Below are 19,051 nucleotides of genomic sequence, written 5' to 3'. Positions count from 1 at the left end.
AGGGTTAGGAAAAATTGCAATTTCTAATGAGCACTCCATATCTAATGTGTTTTTAGTAGAGTCTCTTGGATATAATTTGCTATCTGTTAGTCAATTATGCAATATGGTATATAACTGTCTATTTACAAATGTAGATGTGTCTGTCTTTAGAAGAAGTGATGGTTCACTAGCTTTTAAGGGTGTATTAGACGGCAAACTTTATTTAGTTGATTTTGCAAAAGAAGAGGCCGGTCTAGATGCATGCTTAATAGCTAAGACTAGCATGGGCTGGCTGTGGCATCGCCGCTTAGCACATGTGGGGATGAAGAACCTTCACAAGCTTCTAAAGGGAGAACACGTGATAGGTTTGACTAACGTGCAATTCGAAAAAGATAGACCTTGTGCAGCTTGTCAAGCAGGTAAACAAGTGGGAGGAGCGCATCACAGCAAGAATGTGATGACCACTTCAAGACCCCTGGAGCTGCTGCATATGGACCTCTTCGGACCTGTCGCCTATCTGAGCATAGGAGGGAGTAAGTATGGTCTAGTTATTGTTGATGACTTTTCCCGCTTCACTTGGGTGTTCTTTTTGCAGGATAAGTCTGAAACCTAAGGGACCCTCAAGCGCTTCCTCAGGAGAGCTCAAAATGAGTTTGAGCTCAAGGTGAAGAAGATAAGGAGCGACAACGGGTCCGAGTTCAAGAACCTTCAAGTGGAGGAGTTCCTTGAGGAGGAAGGGATCAAGCACGAGTTCTCCGCTCCCTACACACCACAGCAAAACGGTGTGGTAGAGAGGAAGAACAGGACGCTAATCGATATGGCGAGGACGATGCTTGGAGAATTCAAGACCCCCGAGTGTTTCTGGTCGGAAGCCGTGAACACGGCTTGCCACGCCATCAACAGGGTCTACCTTCATCGCCTCCTCAGGAAGACTTCGTATGAGCTACTAACCGGTAACAAACCCAATGTATCTTACTTTCGTGTATTTGGGAGCAAGTGCTACATTCTAGTAAAGAAGGGTAGAAATTCTAAGTTTGCTCCCAAAGCTGTAGAAGGGTTTTTGTTAGGTTATGACTCAAATACAAAGGCGTATAGAGTCTTCAACAAATCATCGGGTTTGGTTGAAGTCTCTAGCGACGTTGTATTTGATGAGACTAATGGCTCTCCAAGAGAGCAAGTTGTTGATTGTGATGATGTAGATGAAGAAGATGTTCCGATGGCCGCTATGCGCACCATGGCGATTGGTGATGTGCGACCACAGGAACAATTGGAGCAAGATCAACCTTCTTCCTCAACAACGGTGCATCCCCCACCTCAAGATAATGAACAGGTTCATCAAAAGGAGGCGTGTGATCAAGGGGGAGCACAAGATGTTCACGTGATGGAGGAAGAAGCGCAACCGGCACCTCCAACCCAAGTTCGAGCGATGATTCAAAGGGATCATCCTGTCGACCAAATTCTGGGTGACATTAGCAAGGGAGTAACTACTCGATCTCGATTAGTTAATTTTTGTGAGCATTACTCCTTTGTCTCTTCTATTGAGCCTTTCAGGGTAGAGGAGGCCTTGCTAGATCCGGACTGGGTGTTGGCCATGCAGGAGGAGCTCAATAACTTCAAGCGCAATGAAGTTTGGACACTGGTGCCTCGTCCCAAGCAAAATGTTGTGGGAACCAAGTGGGTGTTCCGCAACAAACAGGACGAGCACGGGGTGGTGACGAGGAACAAGGCTCGACTTGTGGCAAAAGGTTATGCCCAAGTCGCAGGTTTGGACTTTGAGGAGACGTTTGCTCCTGTGGCTAGGCTAGAATCAATTCGTATCTTGCTAGCATATGCCGCTCACCATTCTTTCAGGTTGTACCAAATGGATGTGAAGAGCGCTTTCCTCAACGGGCCAATCAAGGAGGAGGTGTACGTGGAGCAACCCCCTGGCTTCGAGGATGAACGGTACCCCGACCACGTGTGTAAGCTCTCTAAGGCGCTCTATGGACTTAAGCAAGCCCCAAGAGCATGGTATGAATGCCTTAGAGACTTTCTAATTGTTAATGCTTTCAAGGTTGGGAAAGCCGATCCAACTCTTTTTACTAAGACATGTGATGGTGATTTGTTTGTGTGCCAAATTTATGTCGATGACATAATATTTGGTTCTACTAACCAAAAGTCTTGTGAAGAGTTTAGCAGGGTGATGACACAGAAATTCGAGATGTCGATGATGGTCGAGTTGAACTACTTCCTTGGGTTTCAAGTGAAGCAACTCAAGGACGGCACCTTCATCTCCCAAACAAAGTACACGCAAGACTTGCTGAAGCGGTTTGGGATGAAGGACGCCAAGCCCGCAAAGACTCCGATGGGGACCGACGGACACACCGACCTCAACAAAGGAGGTAAGTCCGTTGATCAAAAAGCATACCGGTCAATGATAGGTTCTTTGCTTTACTTATGTGCTAGTAGACCGGATATTATGCTTAGCGTATGCATGTGTGCTAGATTTCAATCCGATCCTAAGGAGTGTCACTTAGTGGCGGTGAAGCGAATTCTTAGATATTTGGTTGCTACGCCTTGCTTCGGGCTCTGGTATCCAAAGGGGTCTACCTTTGACTTAGTTGGATACTCAGAATCCGACTATGCTGGATGTAAGGTCGATAGGAAGAGTACATCGGGGACATGCCAATTCTTAGGAAGGTCCCTGGTGTCATGGAACTCTAAGAAACAAACCTCCATTGCCCTATCCACCGCTGAGGCCGAGTACGTTGCCGCAGGACAGTGTTGCGCGCAACTGCTTTGGATGAGGCAAACCCTCCGGGACTTTGGCTACAATCTGAGCAAAGTCCCACTCCTATGTGATAATGAGAGTGTTATGCGCATGGCGGAGAATCCTGTTGAGCACAGCCGCACAAAGCACATAGACATCCGGCATCACTTTTTGAGAGACCACCAGCAAAAGGGAGATATCGAAGTGTTTCATGTTAGCACCGAGAACCAGCTAGCCGATATCTTTACCAAGCCTCTAGATGAGAAGACCTTTTGCAGGTTGCGTAGTGAGCTAAATATCTTAGATTCGCGGAACCTGGATTGATTTATAGCTGAAAGTTGCCTAGAGGGGGGGTGAATAGGCAAGTTAAAACTTTTTCAACAAAAACTAGAAGCAAACTGGGTAAAACTGAATTGATCTCGAAATTCACCCAGTTAACTTTGGAAATGAGATGTTCTAGTTGATCCACAGGGTTCAAAATAGTAGATCTGAGAAGGGCACTTCTCAAAATCCACACACCAAATATATATATAAACAAATCTTCCACGCAATGGTGAGAGAACGAAGAACACAAACAAACACAATGAGCAAGAACACAAGAGACACAAGATTTATCCCGAGGTTCGGTCACACCACCAAGGTGCCCTACTTCCTCGTTGAGGCGCCCACAAAGAGCCGGGTCTCTTTCAACCCTAATCCTCCCTTTGCCAACCACAGAGGTCAAGCCCACACAATAATCTTTGCTCAAACGAGCGGGTAATACAAACTTTCTTGTGGTCTTCCACAAGATTTGGAGACTCACAAGAGACACCTAGTCGTCTAGGAGCTAGAAGCTCCAAGAGTAATGAATCCACAAAGAACTCGATGTAGTACCAAAGCTCGAATCAAGAAGAGCAAGAGAGATTTGGAGATGAAGCACAAAAACCGCAGCTCTCAAACTCACTCAAAGATTTCTCTCCAAAGATTTGAAATGGGAGAGGCAAGAGGTGTGTGAGAGAGAGTGGGAGGTGTTTCTCAGGTTGGGAATGAAGTTTTGTGCGTGCTGTTCTATGGGGAGAGAGGTAGGAGTGAGTATATATAGGTGGGGCTCCAAAACTAGCCGTTTTTGACTTTTCTGCCCAAAAACCGGTTGAACCGGTCCCAAAACCGGTTGAACCGGTTTTTCAAAAAGCTGCGCACAGCTTTTTGGCTGACACAGCAGACTGGCAGAAAAAAGTGAACAATGCAAAAACCGGTTGAACCTGTTTTAAAACCGGTTGAACCTGTTTCCACCAGACAAAAACCGGTTGAGTGTCCGGCTGAACCAGTATTTTGAAAAAAGGTGAACAGTGCAAAAACCGGTTGAACCTGTTTTAAAACCGGTTGAACCTGTTTTTCCAAAAATCAATTTTGACCAAGATAGACTTTAAAAGGTTGTACTACATACTTTCACTAAGGATTAACAAGGGTAAAATGGAAGTTTTGGATCAAGGATTTTTGAGCTTTTGTACCAACACCAACCTTCTTTTTGGATCCCCCTTGATAGTACGACGATTCCTATACTCAAGTTAAATAAAATATAATTAAGTAAACTCCTTGAGTCATTGGTGTCTCAAGTGTGATTTCTCCATGGTGTTGCTTCATAAGGATCACAAACATCTTTGTCTCACCTTTTGAAGCAAACACAAATCGAGCCTATGACTTGTGCCATTTCACCATATATGAGTTCAAATCATGGCTTCAAGTCACCTTACTGATGCATCAACATGTTGTAACTCTTCATAGCTGATTAGTTCATCGACTTAGTGCAAGTACTCTCTTCTTCACCTTAGCCATGGTACCTCGGTCTACAAGCCGTCGCTTGGCCTTCACCTTCGCTTAGTTCCTCGAAGCCCTTTCCTTGCTATCTTCACCCTATCAAGCCATTCTTGAGTCACATCCTATTGAGCATCCATTGAGAGAATCATTTCTTCAATATTGTGAACCTTGCTTGAATGTCATCTAGATATAACTGCTAAGATCAATCAAGCTCTAGTTTGATTCTCATATATTCATATATGGACTAATAGTAATATGGTCAAGCCAATTCACGATTCCTCATATCTTGTTCACTTTGGCTTGACCAATCCTCTTAATCACTTCAACCTCTATTATGATCATATTTATGCATAGTGATTTCTCAGGACTTGTCCATATATTCAAACCAATATAGAGACCATATTATATCCATTTGCATTGTCTCACTGGTTATTTGACCTTGTGTTGAACTTTGTTCACTGATCATTATACACTATTCAAGTATGTTCATCATACTGAATTCCCTGTTCAACACTTAGCAAACTTGTTAGACCTTTAAATGTGTTGTTATCCAAATCACCAAAACTCACAAAAGGGATGAATGCACTTTCAATCTCCCCCTTTTTGGTGATTGATGACAACACATTTAAAGCTTACATAAGATTTGATAAATAAGATTTTGAATCCTATGATATAGTTTCCTCCCCCTAAATATGTGCATTTCAGAAAATACCAATTTTGTACTCAAATGCCAAAAGCACATATTTGGGTCAAAGTATGGAGACAACTTATATCATACTATTCATAGGGTGCAGTGCGTCATAAAATAAACGTGATGCTCATGACATAATATGCACTCATCAACTTTCTACATCTTATGTTTTTCTTATGGTTCCCCCTTTTTGTTAATTATTTCTCTCCTTTTCAAAAGTCTTCTTACACTTAGTTACATAAGACTAAAGGTAAGCTTTAATGCACAATTTCTCCCCCTTTGTCATAAATCTCCAAAAAGGATACAAAGAATATAAAGGGTAGAAATTATGATTAATCAAGATTTGAACACACTATCATGAAAAGGGTCCTTATATGGCACAAAGGTAATGGAGAAGTGTCATAAGTGATGTACCTTTGCGTTTTACCTTTTCAAAGGGGTGTTCCACACTTGTGTTGTATTTAGAGTTCATTTTGCAATCTCTTGTTGGCATAATTGTGACATAGGTCCAAGATATCAAATGAATATTGTCATACTAATTGAAAGATAAATCTTGATACCTGGAGTCTAGATGTCACCTAGCATTTTCTTATCATAACAAGAGGCAGCATGAAAATTGCACAAGTATGAATTATACAACTAGTGATCATGTACGAAAAATATCAATTGAAAACCACCAATTGATACAATTTGATAGATAGTCAGATCACTAATTGCATATTACACTAAGTTCTCCTCAAGTTTTAGTGCACACATATATATGAATTCAATTGATACCTGTTGAGAGTACTTATTTGCAACTTACAGTACCATTGGCATAAAAGGAGTATCAATTGAACATAATCATGCAACATAAGAAACATGTGCACTATTTAATCAATTAAGTTCTAGACAGGAGAATCTATAAGCTATGCTACTTCAGATATTTGTAATCCAAAAAGATGTGATACATATTTACCAATTTTAGATGACGTTGGAGTAGCATATATAAGAGAAACTCATTCTCTTATGAAATGTATAGAAGATACATTTATTGGAGCAAAGAATCTTTGATACCCATCAAAATTTACAGTGGAAGCGATTGTCTTTGCTTGAAGATTCCTTTCTAATTTGAGACTACACACATAATAGACTTGAAAATGAAGTTAGTCTCAAAGATTCAAATTATAGACCATTCTCCCCCTAAATGTGTGCATACAAGTGATGAATACTTGTTTAGCTTATGCACTTGGACTTGTGAGGTCAGGGGATTAAGTTCTACAATTTGAACCTTGGTACAGATAAAGTATGAAAATGTGAAATTGTACCAATTGAAGGAATTACTCATAATCAAAGGATATACTTATAGACATGATATGCAATATTTTAAGCCAAGATTCTTGAGAAGTTAGCATGTTTGACTCATACCTCACTAAGATGACTTAAGACAAACTTATGTCATCACCACAAGAGGTATTAATCAAATATCTAGAGATTCTTTAATCGTCACCACAAGTGCAACCTTATGGCGTGACTTAAGATATTGCATACACATTCCCACACTAGTCATGTAAGAGCCTAGATACACAAATGTAATACAATAGTTTATGGAGTGACACACCTTTGTTCCATGCCATATCGTCTTCATTATAATCATGAATTTCTATCTTAGCTTTTGATAGGCTTGACATTTCAAAGAGAAACTTATCCTCTTTAAACGATCAAGAGAAACTCATTCTCTTCAAAGAACTACACAAATTCACTAAAAGAAAATGTTAGTCTTTAAGGACACAAGATATAGAATGAGCTCCCCCTAAATGTATGCATCAAGTACTTGAATTACTTGTAACATGCACTTGATTCAATTAAGATTCTTAGAGGAGTTCATCATATATCTTGGTCAAGGCATAATATATTTGAAACAATTGAATTTATGCTAGAGAACACATATCGTTCCCCAATATAACTAATCCATGGGGTGACATGTGGTAAATATTTGATCATTTCCTTGGAACCACTCATCCTCATTTGATGTTCTCCAAGGTGTGAGACTACAAAACATGAACTTGAAGAAATCATTAGCCTCACAAGATATAGGCTAAACTCTTCCTCAATTTGTGCATGTAAGAGTACACAACGTACACTTATGCACATTAACAATACGAGGTTAAAGGAGATGTTTGCACTATATCTTGGTTTAACATAACATGCTTTACATAGATGATGAAAATTAAACCAATTAAAAGTTTAAGAACTAAAAGTATATCAATTGAAATCTTGGAGGGTAAAGCATGCTAATATGAACCTCAACCTCATAATGAAGGATATCATATAAATATGTCACTACATCTTCATTATTTGGTTGAAAAAAATATAACTCCCTTCTTGATTCACTGTGATCTCTTTTCTCTTTGTGATTTCATCCAACCAAGTGATCTTGAACTTCATTCATCTTGGCTTGGTTCAATCATACTTGATATGAGACCAATTGAAACTCAATGATTGAAACAACCAAGACTCTTATATCCGTAGATTTTGAATCCATCTTGAAAGCACTTGGAAGGACCTTTTTGAAACACTTAAAAAAAGAGAGCATTAGAAACACAAGAGCGGGTTTCACAAATGATGATCCTTATATGTGGATGGCAAATGAATCATCATTACTGAAACCCAAAAGGATAGACTAAATTCCTTTAAATTAGTGCACACATATAGTTGATGTCAAAGTTATATGCACTATTGAACATTTTATATTGCAAGGAATTTAACCTATACTATGGTACATCCCACTAAGGATAGAATACTAAAACAACTGAAGGATAGGAAGTTTTCATACCTTGGCCTCTTATCAACTTCTTCTTACTTTAGTTGAATAGTATCCTTTAAGCTTGTGATTTATACAATTTAAAACAAGCACCATCTCTTATCATAGATTTTCTATGGATAAACTCAACACAAGAGATGGCATTAGTAGCACAAGCACTAGTTTCTTATTTAGCAACCCTTTATATGTGAAGGGCAAACGAGTTGCTAAAATAGAGAAACATCATAATATGGACTAAATTTCCTTGAACCCTCATGCACAATATATTTTGAATGACATGGATAATATGCATGGTTATTCAATGAAGTCTAAAGGGATGACTTAATCCATATTATGGTGAGTGTCTAATATAGAAGAATCAAATCCAAATTAACTAGATAGAGAATACATCACATAATTTTGGATTGTTCACCATATGATAATATTCATTCAACTTCCAATTAGACCTTTATTTCATAATCAACATTTGATGTATATCCTCAAGTGCTTCTTTTTCCTTAGTGGCTACACAAGTCACAAAAAGATAAGATTTCAAAATAATATGCACTTGAGATTCAGTTGTTACCACCCTAGCTACTATCTCCAAAGATGATTTATACATTCATTATCGAGCACCCAACTTGATCCATTGAAGGAGTGATCCTGCAAAACAAGTTTAAGCTTCATATCTTGGTACCCAATTTGAATTGGGTCCTTTGAGATTAGTGGTAAGAGCCTTGAGTACCCACACAATCCTTATTGTGGCCTTTCTCTTTGTGTAGGCACCCACATATACTTGACAACCATCTTACATGGTTTCAAGTCAATATTTAATCACACAAAAAAACTAGAGTTAAGAATAGGAGCCTTTTCTCCTTTTCTTGATACATCGTTGTGTTGCCTTCTCGATGATGAACCTATCTTGACCTTGGGTGCTCCTAGCTTATCAAGGTTAGTCGCACAAGCATTCATAACATGAAGACAAGTTATGCATGAAATTTACAACTTAGTGATCCAATTCAATGTGAAGCATATGGATACCGATTTAAATAGATTTCTAAGATATGAAAATATGGGTTTCCAAATTTTAGAGAGTATGGATCACTAATTGTACCTTTTACAGTTTAAAAATCATATCCATGTTAGTGCATATGTATGTGATGAATATCAACAAAAAGATTCCTATGCACTTTTAGAATTAACGATAAGAGAATTTTAAACTGCATCAAGAGTAGCTATTTTGAAAACAAAGATTACAATCCATAAAAATGAGATACAATTTTTACCATTATGGATTGAGTTAGTATAGCTTACTCAAGAGAAACTTATTCTCTAAGACACAAGATACCGAATGTGCTCCCCCAGATATGTGCATCAAGTATTTGAATGACTTGTCAAATGCACTTTCAATTCAATGAAGATTCTCAAGAGGAGTACATTACATATATTGGTCAAGGCATAAAAAATTTGCAATGAATTAACTTATGCCTAAGAATACTTACCACCATATAGAATGTACCATTTGTTATATCAATTGAAAGATCTTACTATATGAGATGGTGTCATCTAAGTATTCTTCTTTTCTTCAATTGTGGAGACTTCCTTCTTTAGCTTGTTATCTCTTTTCCTTTTAAAACTAGTAAAAAAGCACTTTGAAAAGAGGTATTAGTAGTACAATGAAGTATTTAATGAATGATGATATTTATATATGAATGTCAAATAAATCATCATTTATGAGGCATAAAGGCATAAATTAAATTCCTTTTAAGTTAATGCACAAGGATGAGTGAATTAACAATATGCACCAATTTACAAATTTAATCCAAAAGGAATTTAACCTTCATATTGACATTTATTTTCATAAAATAGATTATTACTAATTGAAAGTATGCCACTTGAAAGGAACTACTATTGATCAACAACCAATTGAAGCAATTTGTTCCATACCTTTGCCTTGAGCATTCCTAATCTTTCTTTTAGGTGAAGATTAACCTTTAAAGCTTGTGATTTTACCAATGGAAAGAGCACAATCTCTACTTATGAATTTCCATGAAATATCTTAAAAGAGATTGTATTAGTAACACAAGCGATAGTTTCCTATTTAGCAACCTCTAGTATATGAATGACAAGAAGGTTACTAAAACATGCAAGGAAACCTCATGATATGAACTAAATTACCCTTACAAGCATCATGCATAACATCAATTGTAAAAAAGATGAAAGTAGCACGATTATTTAATTAAGTTCACATGGCAAGTTTAATTCATAGCATGATGAGTGATTAATGTAGAAGACTCAAAACCAATTTAAACAAGAATGAATACATCACATAGTATTGGTTCGATCTTCTTTGAATGTTGAATGGCACACTCCATTTGGGAAACACATTCTCATGTTGTGAGACTACATAAACACTTAGATAGAAACATTAGTCTCACAACTCTAGTCATATAGAGAATTCCCCATTTGGTAAGTGCTATAAGAATTTGAATTTCTTACTTAGCACTCTATTCATTTAAGAACATGGGATAATCCTCTTTATGTCTAGGTCATGGCAATAACACGATAATTAATTTGAAATATGCCACAAGGTACATATAATCAATTTAAAGCATGTAGATTGTCACAATATAAAAATATGAACTTGCAATCTACCATATAATTAGATCATTTCCAAAGCAAGGTAAAATCTTTTAAGTTCATTCTCAAGTGCTTCATTTTTCCTATGTGGCTACAAAAGACACAAAGGAATATACCAATTAAAAGCAATGTGCACTTAAGAATTAATTGCTACCATCCTTTGGATATCACTTGGTTGTAGGCCTTTTGCTTGATTCCCACAAAGGTTAATCCTTATTCCCTACAACACAAGTTCTTGCTAGAGATGGATATGAAGTTAGTGATATAACAACTCAATTCATCTTTGGGTCAATCTAAAAGGATAAACAATGTAAGATTGATAGCTTGAGATAAGAATTGAGTTAAACCGCTCAAGCACCCCCAAAGCTTCATATCATCTCTGGGTACCTGCAAAACTTATTAAGTACATTTTGGTACCCATTTTTGGATGGGTCCACCAAGGTTAGCTAATAAGTACTTAGGCACCCAAATGGCCTTTGTGCTAGTTTTAGGTGAACTAATTACCTTTCTAGCACAAATGTCATTTTTGGGTCTCCTAAGCGAATATGAATGAATTGACATGGTAGGCTTAGGATACTTACTCATGGGACAATCCTTGCATAGGTGTCCCTTTCTTCGGCAAGTGAAGCAAATCTGATTTTTAATTTTGCAAGACTCCTTCTTGCCTTGCTTCTTGTTTGCTACATGGTTAGTGAGCCTCTTTCTTTCTAAAGTTAAGCCACTATCTTTTATGTAAGGACATGACTTAATCTCATGTCCCTTCTCATGACATTGATAACACTTTCTAGTGCATCTTCTCTTATTTGGAAGAGTGGCTTGTTTGTTACCTTGTGTGGAGCATGTGGAGACGTGGTTGAGGCACTTGTCATGAGCTTTGGATTTCTTATCTTGATGTTTTCTCATGACTTTCTTGGAAAGCTTGGTATTCTTTTGAAGGGGTTTTGTGCATGCCACAGTTGTCCCCTTCTCAAGCTTTTTCACCATATTATCACGGTTATCTTGAGAAGGTTGAGCATGACATTTTCCCTTCAATTGAGTCAAGCTCCTTTTTAGCCTCTCATTTTCTTCCTTGAGCTCTTTATTTTCTTGTGTGATAGAAATATCACTAATTCCTGAAATTTCTAGCTCAATGGAAGATTGGCTTGCTTGATAACAACAATTGTTAGCACATGGTAATATAGTTTCTATTTGAGTACATGTGCATATGTGAGGTTGGTATGATTTCAAATTAGTTAACACAACCTCATGAGCCATTTCTAACATGATATGTGAATCCATAAATTTATTATGAGAGTACATAAGCATATCATGTTTTTCTTGCAAAGCTACATTTTCAATATTTATCTTTTCTATTGTGTTCTTGAGCATAACATTTTTATTTTCTAATTGAGCAATATATGATGAATGATGAACAACTTTAATTTGCTCAATTGAAATGTCTTCATACCTTTGGACCAAATCATCATGAGAGCACTTTAGCTTCTCATGCTCTTTGGTCAACTTCTCCAAGTCTTTGATTTTTTCGATGAGGATATCTTCTTGCTTATGAAGCATTTCCTTTTGTTCTTCTGCTCTTTTCATGAGTTTGAGCAAGCTCATCCGGTTCTTCTTGCTTAGTTGAGCGAAGAATTTTTGAAGATCATCCTCATCTTCACTATCACTTTCATGCTCCTCCTCATCCTCACTTTCACTTTCATTGTCACTCCCATTAGCAACAAAGCACATATGAGAAGTGGATTTGAAAGACGAACCTTGTGAAGAGGTGGATTCATCATTTGGTCTCCATCGATCATTTTCTTCTTCAATTTTGTTCTTCGCCTCATCTTCCTTCATTTTGAGGAACATCCTTTCGGCGATTCTCATGGCAAGATCTATTGCCCTAGGATCGACATCTGCAACAAAAGATGAAGTCGAGGCAACCTCAACTTTTTCAAGTTTAGAAGCACTTTTGTTTCTTAGTCCCCCCGACATGATCTTTTCCTCACGCGGTTAAGCGTTAGAACGAGGATTAGGCTCCGATACCAATTGAAAGTTGCCTAGAGGGGGGGTGAATAGGCAAGTTAAAACTTTTTCAACAAAAACTAGAAGCAAACTGGGTAAAACTGAATTGATCTCGAAATTCACCCAGTTAACTTTGGAAATGAGATGTTCTAGTTGATCCACAGGGTTCAAAATAGTAGATCTGAGAAGGGCACTTCTCAAAATTCACACACCAAATATATATATAAACAAATCTTCCACGCAATGGTGAGAGAACGAAGAACACAAACAAACACAATGAGCAAGAACACAAGAGACACAAGATTTATCCCGAGGTTCGGTCACACCACCAAGGTGCCCTACTTCCTCGTTGAGGCGCCCACAAAGAGCCGGGTCTCTTTCAACCCTAATCCTCCCTTTGCCAACCACAGAGGTCAAGCCCACACAATAATCTTTGCTCAAACGAGCGGGTAATACAAACTTTCTTGTGGTCTTCCACAAGATTTGGAGACTCACAAGAGACACCTAGTCGTCTAGGAGCTAGAAGCTCCAAGAGTAATGAATCCACAAAGAACTCGATGTAGTACCAAAGCTCGAATCAAGAAGAGCAAGAGAGATTTGGAGATGAAGCACAAAAACCGCAGCTCTCAAACTCACTCAAAGATTTCTCTCCAAAGATTTGAAATGGGAGAGGCAAGAGGTGTGTGAGAGAGAGTGGGAGGTGTTTCTCAGGTTGGGAATGAAGTTTTGTGCGTGCTGTTCTATGGGGAGAGAGGTAGGAGTGAGTATATATAGGTGGGGCTCCAAAACTAGCCGTTTTTGACTTTTCTGCCCAAAAACCGGTTGAACCGGTCCCAAAACCGGTTGAACCGGTTTTTCAAAAAGCTGCGCACAGCTTTTTGGCTGACACAGCAGACTGGCAGAAAAAAGTGAACAATGCAAAAACCAGTTGAACCTGTTTTAAAACCGGTTGAACCTGTTTCCACCAGACAAAAACCGGTTGAGTGTCCGGCTGAACCAGTATTTTGAAAAAAGGTGAACAGTGCAAAAACCGGTTGAACCTGTTTTAAAACCGGTTGAACCTGTTTTTCCAAAAATCAATTTTGACCAAGATAGACTTTAAAAGGTTGTACTACATACTTTCACTAAGGATTAACAAGGGTAAAATGGAAGTTTTGGATCAAGGATTTTTGAGCTTTTGTACCAACACCAACCTTCTTTTTGGATCCCCCTTGATAGTACGACGATTCCTATACTCAAGTTAAATAAAATATAATTAAGTAAACTCCTTGAGTCATTGGTGTCTCAAGTGTGATTTCTCCATGGTGTTGCTTCATAAGGATCACAAACATCTTTGTCTCACCTTTTGAAGCAAACACAAATCGAGCCTATGACTTGTGCCATTTCACCATATATGAGTTCAAATCATGGCTTCAAGTCACCTTACTGATGCATCAACATGTTGTAACTCTTCATAGCTGATTAGTTCATCGACTTAGTGCAAGTACTCTCTTCTTCACCTTAGCCATGGTACCTCGGTCTACAAGCCGTCGCTTGGCCTTCACCTTCGCTTAGTTCCTCGAAGCCCTTTCCTTGCTATCTTCACCCTATCAAGCCATTCTTGAGTCACATCCTATTGAGCATCCATTGAGAGAATCATTTCTTCAATATTGTGAACCTTGCTTGAATGTCATCTAGATATAACTGCTAAGATCAATCAAGCTCTAGTTTGATTCTCATATATTCATATATGGACTAATAGTAATATGGTCAAGCCAATTCACGATTCCTCATATCTTGTTCACTTTGGCTTGACCAATCCTCTTAATCACTTCAACCTCTATTATGATCATATTTATGCATAGTGATTTCTCAGGACTTGTCCATATATTCAAACCAATATAGAGACCATATTATATCCATTTGCATTGTCTCACTGGTTATTTGACCTTGTGTTGAACTTTGTTCACTGATCATTATACACTATTCAAGTATGTTCATCATACTGAATTCCCTGTTCAACACTTAGCAAACTTGTTAGACCTTTAAATGTGTTGTTATCCAAATCACCAAAACTCACAAAAGGGATGAATGCACTTTCAATAGCATACATGTGTTTATGCCTTTGATCATGTTCCTTTTTGCATTTTGTTGTTTATTATTGTGCTCAAGTTGTACAAACACACCCTGGACCTCACAAGTCCGTTGCAAAGTGATGCACATGTTTAGGGGGAGATATGTTACAACTTGACCCTTTGAAGACTAACCATGTGTTTGAGTTTGATGATTTAGTCTCGAAGATGGATTGAAAGGGAAAAAGGTGGACTTGGACCATGAAAGACTTCCACTGCACTCCGATGAGAGGGTAACTTATTCCAAGTTCATCTTTAGACTCTTATTGCCTATTTGCTCTTAATTGAAGATTTTAGTGAGGCAATGGGGTTAAAGGGCCAAGATTGATCCCGTTTTGGTGCTTGATGCCAAAGGGGGAGAAAATAAAGGCCAAAGTGATAAATGGATCAGCTACCACTTGAGAAAATTTTGAAAATAGTAGATTAGAGCTTTTGTGTTGTCAAAACTCTTGCATTGTCTCTTTTGTCAAAAGTTGGCCTCTTGTGGGGAGAAGTGTTGATTATGGGAAAAAGGGGGAGTTTTTGGAATCTTGAATCAATTTTCTTTGGAAAACCTCTCTTTATGTCTCTACAAGTGGATTTGACTTAGAGATAGGATTTTGTGTTTGATTTGCAAAAACAAACCAAGTGGTGGCAAAGGATGATCCATATATGCCAAATTGAATCAAAATAAACTTGAGTTTTTATTTTTGAAGTGATATTGCACTTGTTCTAGTTGCTTTATGTTGTGTTGGCATAAATCACCAAAAAGGGGGAGATTGAAAGAGAAATGTGCCTTTGGGCCATTTCTAAGTATTTTGGTGATTGAGTGCCAACACAAGTGTTTAAATGTGAATCTATGCCCATGGGTGAACAAAGTGCAAATCAAGAGCAAAGGTATGTTTCTAAGTCTTAGTACATTGGTTTTGTGTACTAATATACTTGTCTAAGTATCAGAAACAGAAAGAAGAAGAAAAGAGAAGAGTTGGCTGTGTACAGCCAAGAGGTTGTTTCGGTCTGGGGCACCGGACTGTCCGGTGGTGCACCGGACTGTCCGGTGCGCCAGGCTGGCTCGAGCGAAGTGACCGCTCTCGGGAATTCGCCGACGACGTACGGCTAAAATTCATCGGACTGTCCGGTGTGCACCGGACTGTCCGGTGAGCCAACGGTCGGTCGGGCCAACGGTCGGCCGCGCGATCTGCGCGGGACACGTGGCCGAGCCAACTGTCGGAAGGGGGCACCGGACTGTCCGGTGCGCCAACGGCTCCCGCATCTGCAACGGTCGACTGCGCTGTTTAAGGAAGGAAATCAGGCACCGGACAGTGTCCGGTGTACACCGGACTGTCCGGTGCACCCGACGACAGAAGACAAGGATGGCCTTCCAGATTTATTCTCAACGGCTCCTAGCTGCTTTGGGGCTATAAAAGGGACCCCTAGGCGCATGGAGGAGAACACCAAGCAACCTTAGAGCATTCTTGATCATCCACACTCAGTCTTTGCGCATTCGTTTGTCATTCTAAGTGATTCGAGCTCCGTTCTAGTGAGAACTTTGAAATAGTCTTTGAGCTCGATTCTTGGTCGTGTGTGTGCGCATTTTGCTGTGGATTTGTGTGTGTTGCTTCCCTTCCTTACTCCGTGATTCTTTGTGAACTTCAATTGTAAGGGCGAGAGGCTCCAAGTTGTGGAGATTCCTCGCAAACGGGATTGAGAAAAAGCAAGCAAAACACCGTGGTATTCAAGTGGGTCTTTGGACCGCTTGAGAGGGGTTGATTGCAACCCTCGTCCGTTGGGACGCCACAACGTGGAGTAGGCAAGCGTTGGTATTGGCCGAACCACGGGATAAACCACTGTGTCATCTCTGTATTGATCTCTTGTGGTATTGTGTTTTGTTGAGACTCCTTTCTAGCCACTTGGCAATCATTGTGCTAACACTTAACAAATTTTTGTGGCTATAAGTTTAAGTTTTCACAGGATCACCTATTCACCCCCCCCCTCTAGGTGCTCTCACTCTAGCGCGGGACTATGGCCGAGTGAAGGCAGGTCGGCCATGACGGGCTATCGGCTAGACGATGGGCTGTCAGGCGAGCCGCAGGCTAGCGACGATGTCCTAACGGCTAACGGTGACGGTTGGTTGGGCGGCTGGGCAGTAGGCCAACGATGATGAGCTGACTGTTGGATGGCGGTTGGGCATTGGGCACAATGCTAGGACGCGCTAAGCAGGGAGTTGGATGCTACGGACGTGCGGTTGATGCCTTTCTCATTCTGTGTTTTAGTCGATATAGGTCGTGGCCTAGGATGATAGGCTAGACCTTGTGGGTTAGTCGATGGTATGATGTGCTAGACCCGATGTTTATCTAATTTCGTCTCATATACCTAATATTTTTTATTTTATAGTATATACAAAAGGTAGGTATAAAAAGTCTAAAAATTGAGGTGGGGCCATGGCCCACTTTGCCCACATGGTGGATCCGCCCATGGTTCGGACTAACTTTTTTTTATCCAATATAGGGTGTGTTTGGTTTAACTTTTGGCTTTGGCTTTTGCTTCCTAAAAGCCAAAAGCCAACCAAAGGGCTGGATCCAGAAAGCAGCTTTTTTTAAAAGCCGACTTCATAGTGCAAATCTGAAAGCATCCCTGAACCTGCTTTTAGTGGCTTTTCGGACGGAACTGTGAAAACATATATCGAAGAATTTTTAACAACTTTTAGTGGTTTCCACCAAATGATTTTTAGCTTTTTAACAGCTTAAAGCATACAACAGCTTTTTCCACAGCTCACAGTCCACAACAACTTTTTCACAGCCACAGTCCAACCAAACAGACCCATAGTACGAAATAATTTTGGACTGTACCATACCGTGCCTAGATATTAAAAGATAGGCTTGGCATGGTCCGAAGCACGACGGATAATCGTGTCATGTCGGCCGAAGCACGATATAGACAAAAACTTATATATGTCTAAAAATAATCCTTAAAATATTCATAATTTGTTATAGACTAAAAAATCATATGAGAAGGAGAACTCAATGTTGTCTATAACTTTTGTGAATAGATAAAAATATTGGAGTATGAAATAGCTATTTAAACGCTAGTTTTTTTAATTCGTGCCTTGCTTCATGTCGTGCCGACCCAATCACAACCCATCTAGTCATGTCGTGTCGTCCATCGTGTCTAAGATTGAGGTATGGTCTATTTTCCTTCGTGTCGGGCCGTACTTTGTATTCTTATTTTCGTGTCGTGCCATGCCGGCTCCAAATGGCCCGACCCAAACTTTTAGGTCTACACCCGTCTTGGCCTCTTCCTCGCCATCAATGCGGTTAGCTCCTTTTCTAAGAAGGAAAGGGCAAACTAGTAATAGTGGTAAGACCATTCTCAATTGTGTGTTTCATGCAATGTATCCAAGGATGACATGTCAACATTTGTCTAGAAAACAGTATATCCAGAGTTTCATCTCTATAAAACTCTCTCATCTCCTATAAAACTCTCGGATCTCTCTTCATTAAATTACATGTCATGTCATCCTATTTGCGTATGTGTCATATTCCCTCCGTCCCTCATTAGTGGTCGTTCTAGCACTTACTTTTTATGTCTATATTCAAATTGATGGTGTTGAATCTAGAAATGTATATAAAACACACACTAATTATTGTATGAATCCATTAAAAGGTTAAAACGATTTTTTTTTGGAATGGAAGGAGTATGATTTAATGAGAATGAAACTCTTATAAAACTCCATTGAGAAATGGCACAATGCTTCTCCTCCTGTGCATGTCATGATGAAGAAACCGAGTACACGACCTGATCACTCGGTAAAAGAAAATGATACGCTGGTCTCGCCTTAGGTTAGTTAATTTACCAGAGTGGTTGAAGTTGAGGCAAGCAGAGGGGGCATCAATCAGCGGTAGAAGAATGATTTTAACCATGATTCCGTCCTTTTTTATTTCTTGGCATGATTCCATTTGATGGTTACTGAGTGGATTGATGCGATGCGATGCAATGATATAGTATTATTTTACCAAATAATACTTGGAAAGGCTCTCAGCAATTCAGCATCGTCCATCTCTGGTGCTGCTCCCTTGTAGGCTACTCAAATCCTCGGGAGTTTCGACCGTCATCATTTGGGGGGCTTGATGCAAGTGTTGACGGCTTCGCTTTCACGTCATGAACAATCAGATCCAAGGACTATAGCACAACAATCTTTGGTATTATGTAGCACAGACCGGAGTATGTTACATCCTTTTGGCTGAGTTCTTGGTTTAATGTAGCACATAACGAGATCTTAAATAAATAAATAATGCTCATGACTTGGAGCAATAAAATACTAG

This window comes from Zea mays, chromosome 10, assembly GCF_902167145.1.
Source record: "Zea mays cultivar B73 chromosome 10, Zm-B73-REFERENCE-NAM-5.0, whole genome shotgun sequence".
Lineage (NCBI taxonomy): Eukaryota > Viridiplantae > Streptophyta > Magnoliopsida > Poales > Poaceae > Zea > Zea mays.
Note: the sequence above shows the minus strand (reverse complement) of the source record.